At 45.8% G+C, this 19,296-nt stretch overlaps 1 protein-coding gene and 1 long non-coding RNA gene across 2 annotated transcripts in view; one reads left to right on the forward strand and one right to left on the reverse strand.

Annotated features, from left to right (window-relative positions):
• The window catches only part of LOC146855479 (uncharacterized), a 114,724-nt gene extending 108,513 nt beyond the window's left edge, over positions 1-6,211 (forward strand). Inside the window, exon 3 of the long non-coding RNA XR_014980844.1 lies at positions 5,672-6,211. This is a non-coding gene — a long non-coding RNA (uncharacterized LOC146855479). The remainder of the gene's footprint in view (positions 1-5,671) is intronic.
• A 10,704-nt stretch (positions 6,212-16,915) lies between these two features.
• Positions 16,916-19,296, reverse strand: part of SPIC (Spi-C transcription factor) — an 81,792-nt gene continuing 79,411 nt past the window's right edge. The window contains exon 7 of the mRNA XM_085650610.1: positions 16,916-17,200. The gene's annotated coding sequence lies outside the window, so the exon portion shown is untranslated. The remainder of the gene's footprint in view (positions 17,201-19,296) is intronic.

A 19,296-nucleotide genomic window follows, 5' to 3' on the forward strand; every position in this document is an offset into this window, starting at 1 on the left:
ATTATTCTTTTGACTGACAGGTGCTTTTTTGGTTAACAGCAAATCGAAATATAGATTGCATAGATCTAACGTTGTGTGAGAAATCAGGAACTGTTTGTAGTGTCCCCCACCCCCCCACCCCCATTATTGACTACTAGGTGCTGTTTTTTTTACTGTGATTGTGCCCTGGGCTCTGCTAACCAGACCCAGGGCCTGTGCGCTGATTACTGATTAAAAATACATGGTTAGGTATCATTATAATTGCCAATGACAGACGTTGTAAGTCCCTAGTATATAATAAGGCAATGGGGATTCAAACTTCCTATACGTCCCTAGTATATAAGAGAGCAGGGAGATTTGGAGGCCCTGTTGGTTTCCTTCAATAGAGTGTGCAATACTGTGTTGCCTACTGTCATTTTAAAAGCCAGCCCTGCCTTGCAGGCTGCTTTTAAATAATAATTATTTGCAAATTCGACTTTGGAATAAAAGGTACTTCCAAAGTAGATCTACCGTATTTTTACATATAAGTCACCCCTAAGTTCTCCCCTAGGTGCCCTCGGGGGTAGGGTACCATGTAACAATAAGCAGGGATATTATAAAAGATGTTTTGTAAACTCTGGTGAGGGAAGAACTGCCAATTTTGTTTGTCCCCATTGTAGATAATGGGCTCCATGGGCTAACATTGAGATGTTTTATTCAACTATAAATATTGATAGCAGCCACGTAAAGATATACTTCAAGGTATCACATTAATATTTAAGATAAATCCAACAATCTGCTTCTGTTAGAGTTATAATAACTATGACAGCAAAGAAGTTATTAAACTTTCTTTTCTGTGAGCCAAAATCCAGCCTTTCAGCTGCTCTCTCCTGTTTGGCCACCCTCTGCCCAGGCTGGCCAGGCTGCTCTAATGAGGCGTGAAAAGCCCTGCTAGCGAGACAATGGGTTTCCTGTGAGTAGAGAAGTAAAAGCTGCCGAGCAGATGGCAGGAAAGGAGTGAAAGTATCCAAACTGGTCTTTAAAATGGAGAGTGACACTTTAGGACAGCACAGGCTGACACTCACATCCTGGCACCCAAGCCACACATGAGCCCCTGTAATTAGATTAGATAGAAGGTTGGAAGGGGAGTGTTTAGCAAATTAGCCACACCAGTAGGTTGGGTTAGCCTGATCCCACTCCTCTGGAGAGACTTTCTCCATTTTGAGAGAGTAGTGCTTTCTGGGACAAGAATATGCAACACTTTGGAGGAAGTGGTAATACTCATGGGTGGCACCCTGCATCCCATTAGTCAGGCGTGCCCCCCTGCTTGATGCCCAGGAACACTGGATAAATACGGTAGGGCTGCATAGCTACTCAGATCTGCTGCCTGAAACTACAAGGAGAAGAAGAACTTCCCTGCTGGAACCCTGGCCTGCACCCCAAGGATTACATTCTGAAGAACTGCACCTGCTTCACACTTAGGACTACAGCCTTAAAGACGTTGCCTTGCATCAAGAAGGATTAAGGAGTAGACTCCTTGCAAGCTACTGGTTAATAGAGCCCAGCTGCATCACCTCCACCAAGAGTACCCATCTTGGAATGCGTCCAATGGACTTTTAAGGATTTGGCTAGGGTCCTTCTTGGAATTGTAGTCCATACATCCCAGGGAGCATCTAGGAGATTCCAGACCCTTGGATTTGTATTTGGGACACCTTGCACCCTCAAGAGGAACTTCAGGAAGACATCCAGAAGTTTGGAGCAACTTTTGGAAAAAGCTCCATCAGGTAACCAGCTCGACATCGAGAATCAAGTCGGCTAACTTCAACCGCGACCCGACCTGGATTTCAGGTTCTTCCCACTGAAAGTTCCAAAGCTATAGACTTCCAGAATTTGACTGGGGCCTTGTGGAGAAGCAATCCGGCCATGTTGCATCGAAATCAGCTTGCTGGAGGGGACTGTTTGACATCGAGAGAAAAATCCTCTAGTAAAGTTTCCAAATATGAAGGTAACATTTTGACTAAGGCCTCCTACTTGGTGTATCTGACCAGGGCTCCAATCTTAGCTTGGTCCCGGTCAAAGGTGACCAGATGTTCCAAAGTGGCGCTATACATTTTTAAACACTATAAAGTGTTTATTCTTTAAAAATTCATATGTCCAATACCCTACATTGGATTTTTGTCATTTTGGTGCATGTTTTATGCATAAAAATGTAAACTCTTTTTATTAATTGGAGTTGGATTTTCATTGTATATTGTGTCTTACTTATTTAATATATTAGTGTTTTGAAATGTTTTACAAAGCTATCTCCTAAGTTATGCCTCTCTGCTCGTTGCCTGCGCCCAAGGGTTGAGCAAGGGAATAATTTATTGAGACCTTGACTGACCCTTTTATTGTGTTTGTGGCCTTATTACTAGTGGTAAGTCACTACTCATCACTACTAAATATTCACTTTCCAACACTTTGTCTCTTAAATCACCACATATCGAGTGTCAAAATTAGACTATTATAGCATAATATACGCCAACCCTACGAGTAACACGAGTAAACAGGTGTCAGTCTGTAGAGGATTGAGAATTGGGCCATAAACTATACTTGCCTTTTTTGCATGGTCAGCCTGGATTTTTTCATGGATCCTAATAATGCTGGTCTGTGTGCACTATGACACCACCATTTAGTGCCACAATGTGTGTGTTGGTTTGCTCCTAAAACTGTACTGTAGCATTAGTTGGACCCCACTGGGTTATTTAACTTTGCAGATGTGTCATTGTAAGCAAGTGAAATTTTAATTATGACTGCACAATTGGTGAAATTTTGTAGAGCAAAATGTAAGTGTACCTGCTGAAATTACACCATCACACTACTTTTAAAATAAAAATCCTGTTGTGGTGAGAAATCTTAAAGTGAGATGCATGTAAACAATGAAATCAACACAAACGTAAGCAGAATCTTAACAGCTGGAGGGGTAGATCTTTTAACCTGGCGTATTAGCAAACATTTCCAGTTTTTTTTTTATCTGAGATGACCGCCCAAGCATTTTTGGAGCATGAAAATACATTTCTGAACATGCGCAACTCTTCTTTTCATGCAAGCGATCGGAAAATTAATTTTTTTTATCCAACATTTACCCTATTTTTTTAACAGGAAGAAAGTGCCATATTGATTGGGAGGCTATTGTGCATGCAGTAGCAACTTCCTCTTTCTGTCCTGAAGACTACTCCCACTGTTTTGTTCAGCCCTTTGTCATTTTAGATTTTGGAGGGAAAGCATCACTCTCTTTTTGTCTGCAAATCTGTTGCATCCATATTCTTGAAATTGTTACCTTTTGATTAAAATCATGTCAATTCAAGGCATTAGTTTGTCAAAAATGTGTTGCTTGAGGGAGGAGAGGCAGGACTTTTTTGTTCCCTTTTTGCTTTGTTATTCTTTTTGTTTGTTTGTTGTTGGATAACCTAGATTTAGGGATAGGGGCATTTGTGGGACTAGGTTGGTTTAAGGGATAATGCTTTCACATTTTTCAGATGGTGGAGGCCTTGGGTTATAAATACATTTTCTCCATTTCCATTTTTTTTTATTGTGTACAGATGTGTTAAACATTTTACTGTGCTGTTTTGGTTTGGGACCCGGCCTGCCTGCAGTAGGCCTTGGGTGTAATTTTATGGTATTTTCCGCATTGGCGCATCTGCGGTGCTTGTATGTTTTGTAATCATTGTAGGTTATTTTTGTCTGCATGTGCTTATTGGTGGATAGGGTTAGCGTGGCTCCTGAAGTCCAGACTCACGTAACCATATTTGTTCCTTTGTTCTCAGCTATCTTCATCCCCATGTGCTGCCCACCATTGTTTGTGTATGCGTGAGTTGATTGGAATTGTGTTTTATTTTTTTTCTGCATCATTTAAAATTATTTTGGAGGGGTAATTGATGTTGCTTTAGGCTAATTGTGGTTGGGGAATTTTGAAAGTTTATTTAATTTTGTTTTCTGACATTGCAGAGTTACTTTTGTGGGTAAGGTCAGTCCCATGTGTGGCACATTTGGTTAAATGATATATATCAGCACAATCTTTTCCTAGCAATGGTACAAGATTTTGTTTGGGGCACAGGAAGGTGCACAAGACAGGATAGTGGAACAAAACACAATTGGTCCCAATGGGAATATTTTTCTCCAGTAACCAAAAAATAATCACAAACACTCAAAAAATGCCAAAAATGCGAAACAATTCATAGCTTTATCATAAATCTAAATAGCCAATACATGTTTATGCAGGTATCTTACACAAAATTAAGTTGCTCAATGGTTAGCGAGAAGAAGGGAAGTTATTAGAAAAAGTGCTTGTGAAGAGCTCAAGAAGGGGCGAAAGTTGAGTGCCAAAATACAATATATACAACAGATGTACACAAATTAATACGGGAGCACCTGGCTGGAACTCCCTTGTAATACTATAATCCACGGTTTTATAAAGCACCCTATAGTTTTAGAAAAAGTTAAGACGTGGATATTATCTCCAGTACAGGTAGCTATAGTTATAAATGTCAGGATAGGGCATCCATGTTATCTGTTCTCCATGTCTCCTTGTTTGCTGGCCGTGCAGCAGTGGCCATTCTGTGTAGCCAATCAGCCAGTCTGTGTGTTTCTTTGTTCTCCATGGTTCCTTCTTTACTGGCCATGTGGGGATGACCATTTTATGTAAGCAAAGTGTGTGTGTATGTGGTTGCCATTCTGTTTTTGTTCCCTATGCCGCTGTCTTTGCTAGACATGCGGCGACCACCATTTTGTGGAAAGAGAGGGAGAGGAAGAAGAAGAAAGAGAGAGAAAAACAGAGAGAGACAGAGAGAGAGTTGGTCATTTATTCTTTGTTTTCCATGCCTCCTGCTTTGCTGGCCAGGTGGTGGCTGAGCTATTTACTGCCATTTTGTGCAGTCAGTCTGTGTTTCCATCCTTTTATTCACTTTTAAATGCCATTTTCCAGGTGCAGTGATAGAAGAAGCCCAAGGCATTTTTGCTCAATTTTTCCTGCTATGTTTATTTGTGCTTGTGTCTGATTGTAGTACAGTGCTTTTGTTTTTTGATTTATTCATTCAATTTTTGTCTCCTCTTCCCTCTGTAGGGTCTGAATGGGCCCTGGAAGGGCACCAGCTATTATTTAATTAAGTTATTTGATTTTTGCCTTCCATGAAGTTTCAATTACTAATTAATTTATTACATTTTTGCTTGCCCCCACCAAAATCCCACAGGGTTACCAATGTCCCTGGAGGGACGCCATCAATTATTTTATTCATTTATTTGGCTTTAATGTGCCCATTTTGCCTCCCATGGGTCCCAGATTATGAATAATTGCCATTAGTAAATATTTAATTAGTTTATTTGCGGTTGCTCTACCTGCCTCCCATGGGTCACTAGGGGCCCTATAAGGGCACCAGCAATTATTTAATTCATGTATTTGATTTTTGTCTGTGACCCCCTGCATCCATAGAGCCCCATGAGCCCTAGATTGGCACTAGTAAATATTTCCTGAATTTTGGGGATTTTTATCTGCCTCCCATTAGCCCCCCATGGACCATGGAGAGACACCAAGATAGCATTTTCTAGTGTAATGTCTAGCAAAAATAATTAGTTTGTTCATGGGCACACTAAGCATTTATAATGATGATTATTTGTATTACACTGTCTAGATTGCCCTAACCTCACTGACTTTCCATTTTTCTTTAATTGCCGGCAGGTGCACAAGACGTCACAATACTAAGATTTAAAGCAGTGTGCGAATTAGCTGACAACAATACCCGAACCCTCTGTTAAGTGCTAAGTGTTAACCTATATAAAAAGTAAATAAAATGGCCAAAAGAAGGAGGTTCCAGTGAACCAAGAAAGTGGATAGTAAGGAGATGGAGAAGTCTACTGCCAGTGCAACCACTGTCCTCAAGCTCTCCTCCTCGTTCAAGAAACGTGACGTACCTCCTGCACCCTTCTCTGGGCAGTAAGAGCCCTGGAGGGGATTGCCCCTGAATCAACGGTACCACCCCCGAAACCAAATCTCATATCTGTCAATGGTGAGAACAGTGAGCCTGAAATCGAATTGTCCCAACAGCAAACAGAATCTTCACTGGAAAGTCAGCAACAGGAACCGCAGCCTGCAACACCTGTTCTTCTGGAATAGTAGCAGGACAGGAAGTTGAGCTTGCTGCAGAGGAGGATATTGTTGTGATTACTCTTTCACTAGGGCACATCAGCTTCATGAACTGCAGGAAGGAAAAGAAAGAACTCTCCCCCATCTTCTCCGAACCCTTTTTTTTAATGATCTGCATATGGATTGGAACCCAGACGAGACCCACCATGAGAGATGAGGGAAAAAGAAGGTTCTCAAAAGCCTTGTACGTGCGGAAGGTGATGATGAGCCACTGATTGCTAGTCATGTTGTTCCACCAACACTGCCTGCTTCCATATTTTCAAAACCCAAAACCTGCAGCACCCACCACCCCTACAGCAGTTGCAGTTCACCCTACAGAAAGTCCAACACAACCACGCAGCTCCACCTGTTGTGTTGTGTTATGTTATAAGTTTTGTAGAGCACAAAGCTGCCCCAGCAAAGGGGCGTCTCAGCACTGACTGTTGCAGATATTGAGAGGACACTGAAAGAAGAAAACTAGGCATATACCGTAGGGAAAAGATGAGTTTTAATGGCTTTACGAAACGCAGTATGGTTGTTGATGCTACAGATGTGAACCGGGAGGGAGTTCCAAAGTTTTGCAGCGAGGATGCGAAAAGAGCGTCCTCCCGCTCACACTTTCCTCACCCGGGGGACAACCGCCAGATGCTGGCTCATGGATCGTAGCTGACGGGTGGGTATGTAGGGTGAGAGCAGATTCCCTAGGATATCTGGAGAGTAGGGATTCATGATTTTGTGAGCGATGCAGAGAGAATTAAACTCAATGTGTTTCGCCAACGGCAGCCATTGTAGTCTGCGGATGGCATTGGTCGTGGGACAGGTTCTTGGAAGGCCAAGTAGGGTTCTAGCAGCCGCATTTTGAACCCTTTGCAGACGTAAGATTTCAGTCTTATTAGCCTCTAGGTAAAGTTAACTGGCGTAGTCCAGCCTGGATAGAATGGAGGCCTGGGTGATGACTTGGCGGACTTTGGCATAATAAGAAAGCTCTCCTTCCCAGTTTGGGACTTTTTTACGCTCAGATCACATGAGGAGCACATCACAGATTGCTAAATTTCATTAGAAAGGTTTGTTGTGGAAAGCCTGGTAGATGTTATGGTACTGGGGACCAACTGGCCTATCTGAAAAATCAACACGTAATTAGGAGCATCTCCTAAACCTAGCTGGTGGTGGTGAGAGAGAAGATGTTCAACCATTAGAAGGAGGTGGTCTTGAGGAAGAAAAAGAGGATTTTGCCATCATGAGAAGCAGCCCTGTGACTGTCACTTGTAGTGTGCAGTCATCACCCGCAGCAGCCTCATAATGGTACCTGTTTAGGCAGTACAGGCCTATCAATACATATGTGATTAAAAGGAGAGGGGATGCAACTGCCAACGCCATGATGATGGAAATGGACAAATGTGGTCTAGTGGTGTACCTGATCAAATTCTTCTACCTTTTGAGATTATGACACTGTAAGTCAGCAAGAAGGGAAAGCAGCAAGCGATCCCATTGTTGCACCTGCTGCAGGAACATTTAGCAATGTCAATGAAGAAGTAGTTGCCTAGGTCCACGTCTTAATCATTTGCTTGAACAGCAAAGGCTGCAAAAAGAGACTGTGTCCTTCCAAGAGTACATATTTGACATTATACTGGATCAATAACACAAAAAAGAGCTGTCTACTTTCAGTCCTTTCTCAGAATTGGATGTCTCAATTTACAAGAATTGGATCATCAGGGTAATAGTTAATCCAGAAGAAGAACTCCTCAAAATCAAGGCCAGGGTAGAACTGAATTCCTTCAAACTCCAGAGAGGGCGGTGCTGTTGGCTTTCAGTCTATGCAGCAACGACCAACACCATTGCCGGATTCTAAAAGTATGGCAACAACAGCTTCAGGTTTACTGGCAACCTCTGCAGTGGTTTGTTTTCAAGTGCACAGGTGCAGGCAATGCAGGCACAGCAAGTGGCAGAACCAATAACAATTAAGAAGATGGTTCAAGTCTGTCTGGATGATCCAACCTAGGTGTACCTGGATGAAGAACCGTTGACCTTTTCACATGGAAAGAAGGGATAATGGCAAGTATGCAACTGGCTGGAAATAAAGTATCTAGTGTCTCTGGTACTAGTGTGTCTTTGCAGTGTGTGTTCAGTGCAGTTCGGGCAGTTGTCACAGTCAGGAAGACGAGTCTCTCACGTCAAAACTTGGAAAGATTGACGATGATTAAAATGAACTAACACGTTGTACCATAAATGATAATGCTCCTGCAGACAGTCAGAGCTGACTGGGTGGTGGGAGGTGAGAAAGACTAATTAAACTTTAGCTCAACTGTAGACTTGAAATGAACACTGATATCAGTTATATAATGTAATCTCCAATTCACAAAAATAAGATTTTCATGCTGGGCTGCCAGTGATGATATTTTTTCATAAACTGAATTTTTTGTTTTAATTTATTGTTTTCAAATGATGATACAACATTTCATAGCCACGCACACAATGGTGATAAAACACGTACACATGCTTCACCAGATACTCTTCACAGTAGCATTGTTCTGTAGCATTCATTTGTATTGTAACCATTTCCCCCATATTTGTCCATGTTTCTTGGAGCATTCACATGATATATAAAGCATATCATCCTATTTGGTACACTAGGCTATCACCTGAGTCCAGCAAACCAGGAGAGAGGAGGAGGCAGAGTTCCATGTTTTTGCTATTTCTCTACTGGTTAGTCCGGTTCCAGTTCCCACTAAGGTTCTGTCCCTAACTGTGTGACTCACCCCATCTAGGACCCCTAGGAGAGTTATCTCTGGGGTTGGGTTTATCAGCTTCCACAATGCTCTAGATAAGTTGACGAAGATTGCCTGCCAGTATTGCGTAATTTGAGGACATTCCCATGCCAAGTGGAAAAATGTGCTCATGGTTCTGGACAGCTCCAAAAGCCAGGTGTAGCTAATGTGTCTGTGTGCTAGAGTCTCAAGGGTGTCAGATAGGTTAGATGCAAGAAGTTGAGTTGAATGAGTCGGAGCCTTGTGGTGGCAACTAACTCTCTCGGTGACATACATGCGTACCTTCCGTCTGAGTTGTCTAGGGGGTCCAACCCTCCCTCCCAGTGGGACTGCAATAGTTCAAACTTGTCTGGGGAATTAAACATGAATGTTTTGAAAAGCTTCAAGATTTCTATCTCCTCTGAGGAACACATAAGATTTCAAAATTTAAGGGGACTAAACTATGGGACAGTGCCAAGAGAATCATGGTGCTGCTCAAGAGCATGACATTGTTGTAAGCATTTAAAAAATGTAGATTTGTGTAGGCTGTAGCCTACCTGAAGGGACTGAAAGTACTTAATATGGGAAACTTGCCACATATCTCCAACTGTGGAGATCCCAATTTTGTCCCATGCTCTAAAGCCATCCAAAGAGGACAACTGATGTAGCCAGCAGCATGTCCATAACGGGGTCTCCAGTGTGATCTGTTTGTCCCAGCCAGTCCACCATAACGCTAAATGCCATGTAAGAAGGACTATCCGGGTCGGCTTTGGAAGGTGCAAGGGGATGGGGTTTCCATAAAGCATACCTCTGATATTTCCTAGACTCTGATATTTCCTAGACTCCAGGAGGAACACTAAATCACTCCATCCTCCGTACATCCATTCATTGATCACCAACAGGTGGGCCACCCAATAAAAGAGGAGGATATCTGCCATGCCCAGGCCTCCATCGTAGAATGAGTGGATACAGTTACTGTGTGTGTTCTGCTTCAGACTTGAAACAATAGGACACACAAACTCAGCAAACCTAAAATGAGGCAAGTGTGTATATATTACTGCACCTCTTTTAAATGACACACATAGAAAAAGAACTCAACACTCTCAAAATGAGGCAAATAAACTGATCCAGGTGCTTTTAAAATGAAACCTGTGTATTTATTAGTACAACACATTTAAAAGGAAGACAAAATATATTTTGCAATGCACCTTCCCAGATGTCAAATGAAAGAAGCCAAATATAAAGAGCATGTATACGCAGCAGAAAAAATGATGAAATATACACATGGAGTAATGAAACTTATAGCATATATACACAAAGTTAATTATAAAAATACATCACCAAAAGAGTGTCTTTCAACATTCTGGCCAGCAGGACTGGGGAGCCCTCACAGTCAGTCAGAAGTCTCGATCAGGACCAATGTTCCCTGTGGCAACACGTCTGCTCCACAGCGTGCTCCTCTCTGAGAGCCAAGATTCCCTGTCTTTAATACATTTTGCTCAACCCATAGAGAGATTTTTAGAAACCTTTCCCCATTCCTTCTGTTGCAAAAAACAAGGCTGGCCGTACCTGTCTGCGTCAAGGCCCCCGTGATTACTTTGAGGCAGAGATGTACATTCAGCACATTTCTCTGACAAAAACAATCTCAACCCTGTGAACGTGCATATACCACACGATATCTTCCAGCTTACTCTGCGCGGTGAAGAGCAATAACAGGTGGAGAGCAAAAACATCCCCTCTGAACCCGGCCTCTCTGTATAGTGTAAGTATCTGAAGCAGTACTGGAAATGGTCATGAAATGAAGATAAGGAAATCGTCCACATATAGAGCAATGGGGTCCTCTGTTGCCACACCCCAATCGAATCCCCATGTCGGCACGTTGCAGCGTATTCAGGCAGCCAAAGGTTCTGTGGCCAGAGTACAGAGGATTAGGGATAGCGGGCAGCCTTGGAGGGTGCTGTGGCCTATTGCAAAGGGGGCAGAGAGGATGCCGTTAACAGGGGTTTGGGCCTGAAGATGGGAATATATTGTACTTTAATGAACAATCTAACATTTTGGGTTCAACCCCATCTTTTACATCACTTCATTGAGAAATGACCAATTGACAGAGTCAATGACCTTCTCAAAACTTAGGACGAGGAGTGCTGTGTGGTCGCTGGGTCAGGGCCACATGTAGCCTAAGGAGACAATGCTGGTGCTCCTGTTGGGCATAAACCCCCATTGATCTGGATGGATTGATGGTGGTAGGGTTTTAATTAGTTGGTTGGCTAATATTTTGGCGTATATTTAATTTTTGAGTTGATGATGGATATTGAGTGGTAAGACGCACATTGTTCTGGTGGTCGGGCTGGTTTCAACAAGACCACTATGGTAGCTAATTCAAGCTCTGGGGCGAATTATGATTTGTCATTCACTTCTTGATATAAATGAAGGAGGTGTGGGGTCAAGTGGACCTGGAAGTTTCAATATTATTCCATAGGGAAGCAGCCTGGGGTTTTCCCCAAGTTCATGTTGCGAGGTGCCATAGTGATCTCCTCTGTCGTAATGGTAACATCCAGTTTGGCCTTGTCACCTCTGCTTATTCTCAGCATTGGGATGTTGGCTGCTAGTGCTAGTGAGGATGCTCAGGGGCTGCATACGTGGAGCATAAAGTTTTTGCATAGTATGCCACAAATACTGCCGCAATATCGGTGGCTGTCTCTGCCACTGTCCCGACCGCGGTCATAATCAAAGGCACTATCCAGGAGGTGAGGTCTTTTGTCACCAGTTAGTAGAGCTGTTTGCTCGATTTATCCCCCCAATCGTAGACCCTGTTCGTCCATGCCAGCAAGAATTGGTGGGCCTCCTCGAGTGCCAGTTATCGAAGTGATTCTCTCTCTAAAGCCAGATGTTTGCGCTTGGATTCAGTCATTTCGGCATAGCCAATTCTTTCTAGCGTAAGGATATTAAGTTCTAGATTGATCAATTGTTGGAGTTTGGTCCATACCTTCCCTTTTAAATAAGAATGTGCAATTCTACATAGGGTGGCCCTACCGGCTACCCACACCACTGGAGAGTCTACTGTGTCTTGGTTTAGTTTGTAGGAATTGCTTATTTCTTGAGCGAGAAAATCTCTAAATTCAGGTTGCCGCAGGTGCCATGAATTGAGCGGCCACATTGTTCCGGGTCTCTCCCTCTGGTGACCAAAGACTAGGGTTACTGGGGCCTGGTCGGGAATGATGTGAGGTAGTATGTGGGAGCCCACTGTGTGTGTGAAGTCAATTGCGAAGGATAATATCAAATCAATGCAGGATAGTGAGCTGTGTGCTGTGGAGAGGTGAGTGTACACCTGTACCCTCCAGGCATCACAGAGTCCTAGGCTCTCTATTCAGCCCTGCAGACCTCTGACCACTCTACATTGGGTAGTCTCAAGTCCCATGGAATCTAGTGTGGAGGTCCTGATGTTGTTAAAGCCTCTCCCAATGGTTGTACGATGGTACAATGCTGGTAAATACATCGCATACATTTAGCACGGATGTTTTTACCGCGATTATGCATTTACATTGCATGCCAATACCACGCATTGTTTTTAGTTTAAAAAAATATATATTTCTAGGGTGAGACCCCCTAACTTACCTTGAATACGTGGTATTGGCATGTGATGTAAATGCATAATCACGGTAAAAAATCCAAGGCAATGGCATGCAATGTATTTACCTCATTGTAAAGGCTGTTCCCCCCATACATGTAATACTGTACAAAAAGTCCACCTTCAGGTCATGCATAGTACAGCAAATCAAGGTGGGTGGGACATATACACTAATAAAATGGTATATACATATTTCTAGGGTGTCCTCAACTACACCATACTGTCCTATAGGGTCTAGCCTCAAGTGGGAGACAACAAGGGAAGAGCACCGCCGCTTCCCTAGATCCTCATGGGTATCCTGTAAGGTAGACTCTATCATATCCAAAGTGGGCCAGGAAAGGGCAGTTAGTCCATATCAGGGGAGAAATGTTATGCAGGGCCAGCATGGCCACCGCTGTGGGTCCTCTAATAGTGGTGTTGAGTTCTCTGAGGTTAAGGTGTGAAGACTGTAGGTACTGTGGCAGATGTTTGGACATGTAGACCAAACAAAACATTGAAAACTGCAACTCAATAAAGCGGAACTCAGCTAACATAACAATCATTCCCCTACAATTCTCCTCAGTGGCATGAGCCTCCCTAATCCCCAAAGACAAACTAGTTTAAACTGAGATGTAAGTCTAGGTGAGTGCTTCCCACTCAGGTCAGCAGTGACCAGCCATGCAAGAAGGTTACAGGTGTGCTGATAGGGACCTTGAACATGTTGGTCTCGAGAGACTTTAGGCAGTGTCTGTTATGTCCAGCGGAGGATTTGCTCTAGTTTGTTGGTTGGTGAGTGCCTTTGGGGTTGTTTCTGTGAGTGATGGAGCTTCTGGTCCGAGCGAGGGCCTTCAGAGTCAGAGCGGGAGGTGGGTGTTGAAGCTCAGCGACAGCATCTTTGTGATTTCTAGCGTCTGGTGGGGACCCGGTAAAGTTGGGGGGTATCCAACACCAGAACCAAACCCCAGGTGGGAGGTGGTTGCATAGCATGGGTTGTCGTTCTGTTGCCCACTTTCTCGTGGACTCGGGGTGTCAAAGAAAACCATCTTAGAGTTGTGGATGACCTTGAGTCTTGCTGGGAACAACAGCATGAATTGCAGTTTAATTGTCAGAAAGTTCCAATTTAACCACTTCAAGTGATTTCAGGAGTTGTTGCACATGACAGGTGTCGTCTGGGAAAATCATGATATGCTGTGATTGGTAGGTAACCTCTTTTGCTTTTCAAGCTTTCTGAAGGATCTTGTCCTGGTCTCTGTAATTCAGGATTTTAGAAATGATCAGGGAGAGGGCACCCCTGGGGGAGGCCTCTGCAGCAGGGATCTATCTGTTCTCTCAACTACGAAGCAAGTGGATAGGTGAGATGATCATACCCAGCAGGAGATTCAATTCTCCAGGAATGTCTCAGGGGTTGAGCTCTCGGTGCCCTCCTGGAAGCCCATAAAGCGCAGGTTACAGAGTCTGGGCCTGTTTTCAGCATCCTGAGTTTTCTCTTTGAAGAGCTTTGATGTTGCAGACAGTGCAGAGACTGTGGATTGAAGTTTGCTCAGGGTATCTTTCGTTGTTGAGAGTTGCCTTCAACCTCTGTGATTCTGTCACACTGTGGAGGTCGTGGCACCGAAGGGAGATCTCTACCCCCACCTCCCCAATTTTGGATCCAAGAGGGGTGAGGTGAAGATTGAATTGCCAGCAGAATAGCTTCAGCTTCTTCTGAAGGAGAGAGGACATGTGAGGAGGTCCTTGGGCTCCAGACATGTATTTGTCAATCTTACGCTGTCCCTGGGCTGCACTGGGCTTGTCCCAGCCCTTGATCTGGGGGGGTGTCCAGGAGGGGAATCCGCCCAGTTGGGCTGCCAAGCGAGGAGTCAGGTCTACGTGGGTCATATCACCAGGATCTTCCACAGGCAACCTTCTACAAGGTGTGGGCACTGTCAGCCCACATGCTCCACCGGGCTTGGTTGGAAAGCACAAGCAGCTGTGCTTGGGCACTTACAATTTCTACCCAGTAGTACCACAGATGGGTCCAGGCCCCAAATGACAATCTCGTAGAGAGAGGGAGCAGTCCAGCCTTCTCCACCAGCTCCTGCATTTTCTGTCCTTAGTGCCCAGCAGTCATCCTCCATCCAGAAGCTTCCCATTTGCACAGCACTTCCTGGGCATCCGCCTATTGATTGGGAGGAGGATATGGTGACGCGGGCTTCGGACAATAGAAGCAGCCGCTTCAGTATTTGGAGCGTATCATATCACAGTAGGCATGCATTTTCTCACTGCGCCCGGAGCGAGTCATGGGCTGGAGCCCTCTCAAGTGTTTCTGTGACACCCTCTCAGGACGAGGGGGAGAAGGCACTATCCCAGGTCAAAATTTGGGCTGTGAGGGGGCCACTGGAAATGGCAGCGGTCCACCCCACAAGCTGTGTCACTAGGCCCCAGGGTGGCAAAAACAGGGCAGATACAGCTGTTAGGGCTGAAGGTCGGCCCCTCCCTCCATGCGCCTCATGGGCCCCAGGGTCTCCCACTGATCCTCTCTGCTGGGTACAGCTCCCACTGACCTTATTGGAGCTGTGCGGTCGCCAGACCGGTTGGTGTCACCAGTTCTGGACGGCAGGGGAAAGATACAGCCCGGAACCACTCAGGGGAGGCCTCCCAGGTTAAGTTGCACCCCAGCAGATGCTCCCACTATGGAAGTGGGAGGAGCAACAGCATGCTTCACTTAAAGATGACTGTGGGCTGGTGGGCTGTCACCAAGTCCTGGGGGCCAGGATGAAGAGTAGGGTGAGTGGACACTTCGGGGTCACTGGGCCAGCCTCTACTCTGGTGTATCTGTGGCTCAGAAAGGGGGCGAGGGGCCATGACAGGTTGTCCCAGTTATACAAGGCTCCATACACTCAATGTAGCCATGTTAATCTGCAGTGCTATCTCAGGCCGGCAGCCACGATTGATGGTAGAAAGGGGTCCGAGTGGCAATGTCATATTCAGCGGACACCCTCGTCACAAAGGGGGGGCGGGAAGGCAGTTTGTAGTGCCCTCACTCTGTCAGCACCAAGAGTGGGGCAGGAGCGAGCCCGACTTGTCAGGAGCTCTGGCAAGGAGCGACCACCATCACAGCCCGTCAAGCCAAGCACCTCACCAGTCAAGATTTTAAAGACTGTACTGCACTGTATTTTGTATCGCTTCTATTGTAAAGAGAAACACAAAGGTAAATGGACATCACATTTGAAACAAGTAACTTGCACTAATGCATACCAAATGATGATGATTAGTGTTATTTGGATCTTTACAGGTAAACTAAACTTGATATATTGATATGTAATGTTTGAGTGATCATTCTGGATCAATGCTTGCCATACACATGTACTTTTAATTTTCCTTTCTAAAGGAGGTTACCACAAATTGCACTTGCCACCCTTCACGTTATACCAAGGCAAGAAGGGAAATAATACTGCAAGGAATAAATTACAACAATGGTTGGACAAGAATAGGTAGTGTGCACAATATATGCTGAGCGGATTCTACTAAAGTAGCCTTCTTCTGAGTCCTCTGTGACTTGAGGACTTCTTAATGCTTACTTTAGTAAATAAATCTACATTGGTAGTTGTTGCTTTATCATGTTGGCTCACTCTGTGGTTTCTATTAGCCTAGTTGCCTGTGATGCAAAATGAGAATCTCTTGGCTAGTTAACCAGCATCATTCATAACAGGTGAAACTTGTTTTTCATGTCATGTAGTTTCTGTTAGCAGTTGGCTACTCATCACCTTTGGAAAACACTGCTTTCAAGTATTGGATCAATTGGGGGAGGTAGCAGTCATCACTTTTTCCAGCAGGTAAGAAAAGAAGTTCTAACGTAAGGAATGAGTGATTGTTGTTTTTTGGCTCTGTGTTGCTAGACGCCATTAACGGGCAAAAGTTACAGAGGGTAGGCCAAGGGCAGTAAGTATACAACTGTTACTGATGGAAGGATGGGTGTAGTTTACCTGATCAAGATATTAAAGGGGTAGAGTGAGTATGAGCACTGTCAGTTTCCCAACAATGATTGCAGGGGTGGAATGGACTGGTGGAGGTAAGATAAGTAAACTACTTAATGTGGCAAGATAGCTCAGGTAGGGAGAGACAAGAGACCGAACAAAGGGGATGGACACAGTTATACAATTGCTTTGTGATGAGCCAGGTGTAGGGCTCAGCCTTTGTCGTCATCACGATGTGAGTGCTCTCTGTTTAATTAATGGTGATGCTACACTAACCAGTAATGCCTAGTAATGAATTTAATAACAAAATAAAAAGACATTTTGAAGAAAGAACACACCCATTTATTAACAACACCTCCTGCAACAGGTCCACCCCCTCCCTAAACTCTGAAAAAAAACCTTCTTAACTGTCCTTCAAACCCTCCCCTCCTGTAATAGGCCCACAACCACCCTAAAGGAATGCACCTCAATGGCCTCCAGCCTTTTTCAAAGGTCTTTTGTTTTTGCTTCCATTTAGTGCTGACCCTCATTGACGTCCTATGATCAGTTGCTGAAAGAAGACATCTTGGTTTTTGGTGAGGTTTGCTTTGGAACTCAGCTGCCTAAGGGACGGTGATGGTGTTGCCAGGATCCCTCTAGCTGCTGACTTGAGGAAATGGCAGCATCCTCCTCCAATTCCTCCTCCAGGACCACCAGCCGGCAGTACTCCACTGCAATGTCCTCCATCTTGAGGCTATCTCCCTCTGGCATTCTGGAGCATGGCCTCTGACAGGAGCAGCTGGATGATTAAAAAAAAAAGCATGGATTATAGTATTCAATGCAAACATTTGTTTATGTATTCATACAGCAGCATTGCTGGCCGCCTAGCACCACTAGAAATATCTTTATGTGATTCTTTAACAGAGGGCCTTTTTTTCCCATACATAATTCATATAACGCAGTTCCTGGTATGAATTAATTTATAACCATCACCATATTCAAAAATAGATTTTTTCATGAGGTGACAGTCACTTTTACCAAACACTTAGGTGCAGATTCAGATCCTGTATTTTTTTTTCCCGTACGACTCGTATCCGTATTTTTTTATGTACGAATCGTACAAGTACCGTACAAACGGTGAAGTACGATTCGTATGGAAAAAATACATACGAATCGCCTCGGGAAAAGTCTACGAGACGTCCCCGGACAGTTTTACGTATGAGTCGTAAAACTGAAGTCCGAGCGCACAAGTCCGTCCGTACCGGCGTTCTGAATGCACAAGCGTATGGAAAACGTCCCGTATGGAGCGAACTGTGTACGACCCCTACCCCGGGTACACTTGTGCCTGGGGTACAAGTCGTACGGCCCCCCAGCCCCCCATATGTACGCGCCATACCCCCAACCCCCCCGTATGTATGCGCCGTACCCTCAGCCCCATATGTACGCGCCGTACCCCCAGCCCCGTATGCACGCGCCTTACCCCCAGCCCCCCGTATGTACGCGCCGTACCCCCAGCCCCGTAGGTACGCGCCGTACCCCCAGCCTCGTATGTATGCACCATACCCCCAGCCCCCCCGTATGTACGCGCCGTACCCCCAGCCCCATATGTACGTGCCGTACCCCCAGCCCCGTATGTACGTGCCGTACCCCCAGCCCCGCCGTATGTACTCGCCGTACCCCCAGCCCCATATGTACGCGCCGTACCCCCAGCCCTGTATGTACGCACCGTACCCCCAGCCCCCTGTATGTATGCTCCATACCCCCAGCCCCGTATGTACACGCCGTACCCCCAGCACCCCCATATGTACGTGCCGTACCCCCAGCCCCGTATGTATGCACCGTACCCCCAGCCCCGTATGTACGTGCCGTACCCCCAGCCCCGTATGTACGCGCCGTACCCCCAGCCCCATATGTACGCGCCGTACCCCCAGCCCCATATGTACGCGCCATACCCCCAGCCCCCCGTATGTACGCACCGTACCCCCAGCCCCGTATGTACGCGCCGTACCCCCAGCCACCCGTATGTACGTGCTGTACCCCCAGCCCCCCGTATGTACGCGCCGTACCCCCAGCCCCGTATGTACGCGCCATACCCCCAGCCCCGTATGTACGCGCCATACCCCCAGCCCCGTATGTACGCTCCATACCCCCAGCCCCCCCGTATGTACGTGCCGTACCCCCGGCCCCCGGGAGGAACGCACCGTACCCACAGCCCCATATGTACGCACCGTACCCCCCAGCCCCATATGTACACGCCGTACCCCCAGCCCCGTATGTATGCGCTGTACCCCCAGCCCCCCAGTATGTACGCGCCGTACCCCCAGCCCCGTATGCACGCACCGTACCCCCAGCCCCGTATGTACGCGCCGTACCCCCAGCCCCCTTGTATGTACGCGCCGGGGCTGGAGGTACGGCGCGTACATACGGGGCTGGGGGTAAGGCGCATACATACGGGGCTGGGGGTACGGCATGTACATACGGGGCTGGGGGTACGGCGCGTGAATACGGGGGGGCTGGGGGTACGGTCCGTACATATGCAATGTTGGGGTACGCACCGTACATGATGACATGTACGATGTGGATGATGGCGTGTACGGCGCATACCGGGCCCCCTTTTCCTCGTGCATCGCGGCGTACTTAGCTTTTCCGGCACTTTTTGGGACCCGTAAAAATATAGCCGTGCGGAGTGCCGTGGGTATGATTCGTACTTGCTGGTCCGTAGAACGCTGCCTGACTCCGTGCGGACATCGCGTACGCGCTGTCCAGGATCGGAATTGTATGTATTTTTTAGCCGTATGGTGTTTTTTACAATTCGTACGGAAATGGTATTTCTGTACGAATCGTACTTGCTGGTTTGTACGGTGGAATTCCCGGGTACGAGTCGTACGGAGAAAA

This window comes from Triturus cristatus, chromosome 4_1 (genome assembly GCF_964204655.1).
Source record: "Triturus cristatus chromosome 4_1, aTriCri1.1, whole genome shotgun sequence".
Lineage (NCBI taxonomy): Eukaryota > Metazoa > Chordata > Amphibia > Caudata > Salamandridae > Triturus > Triturus cristatus.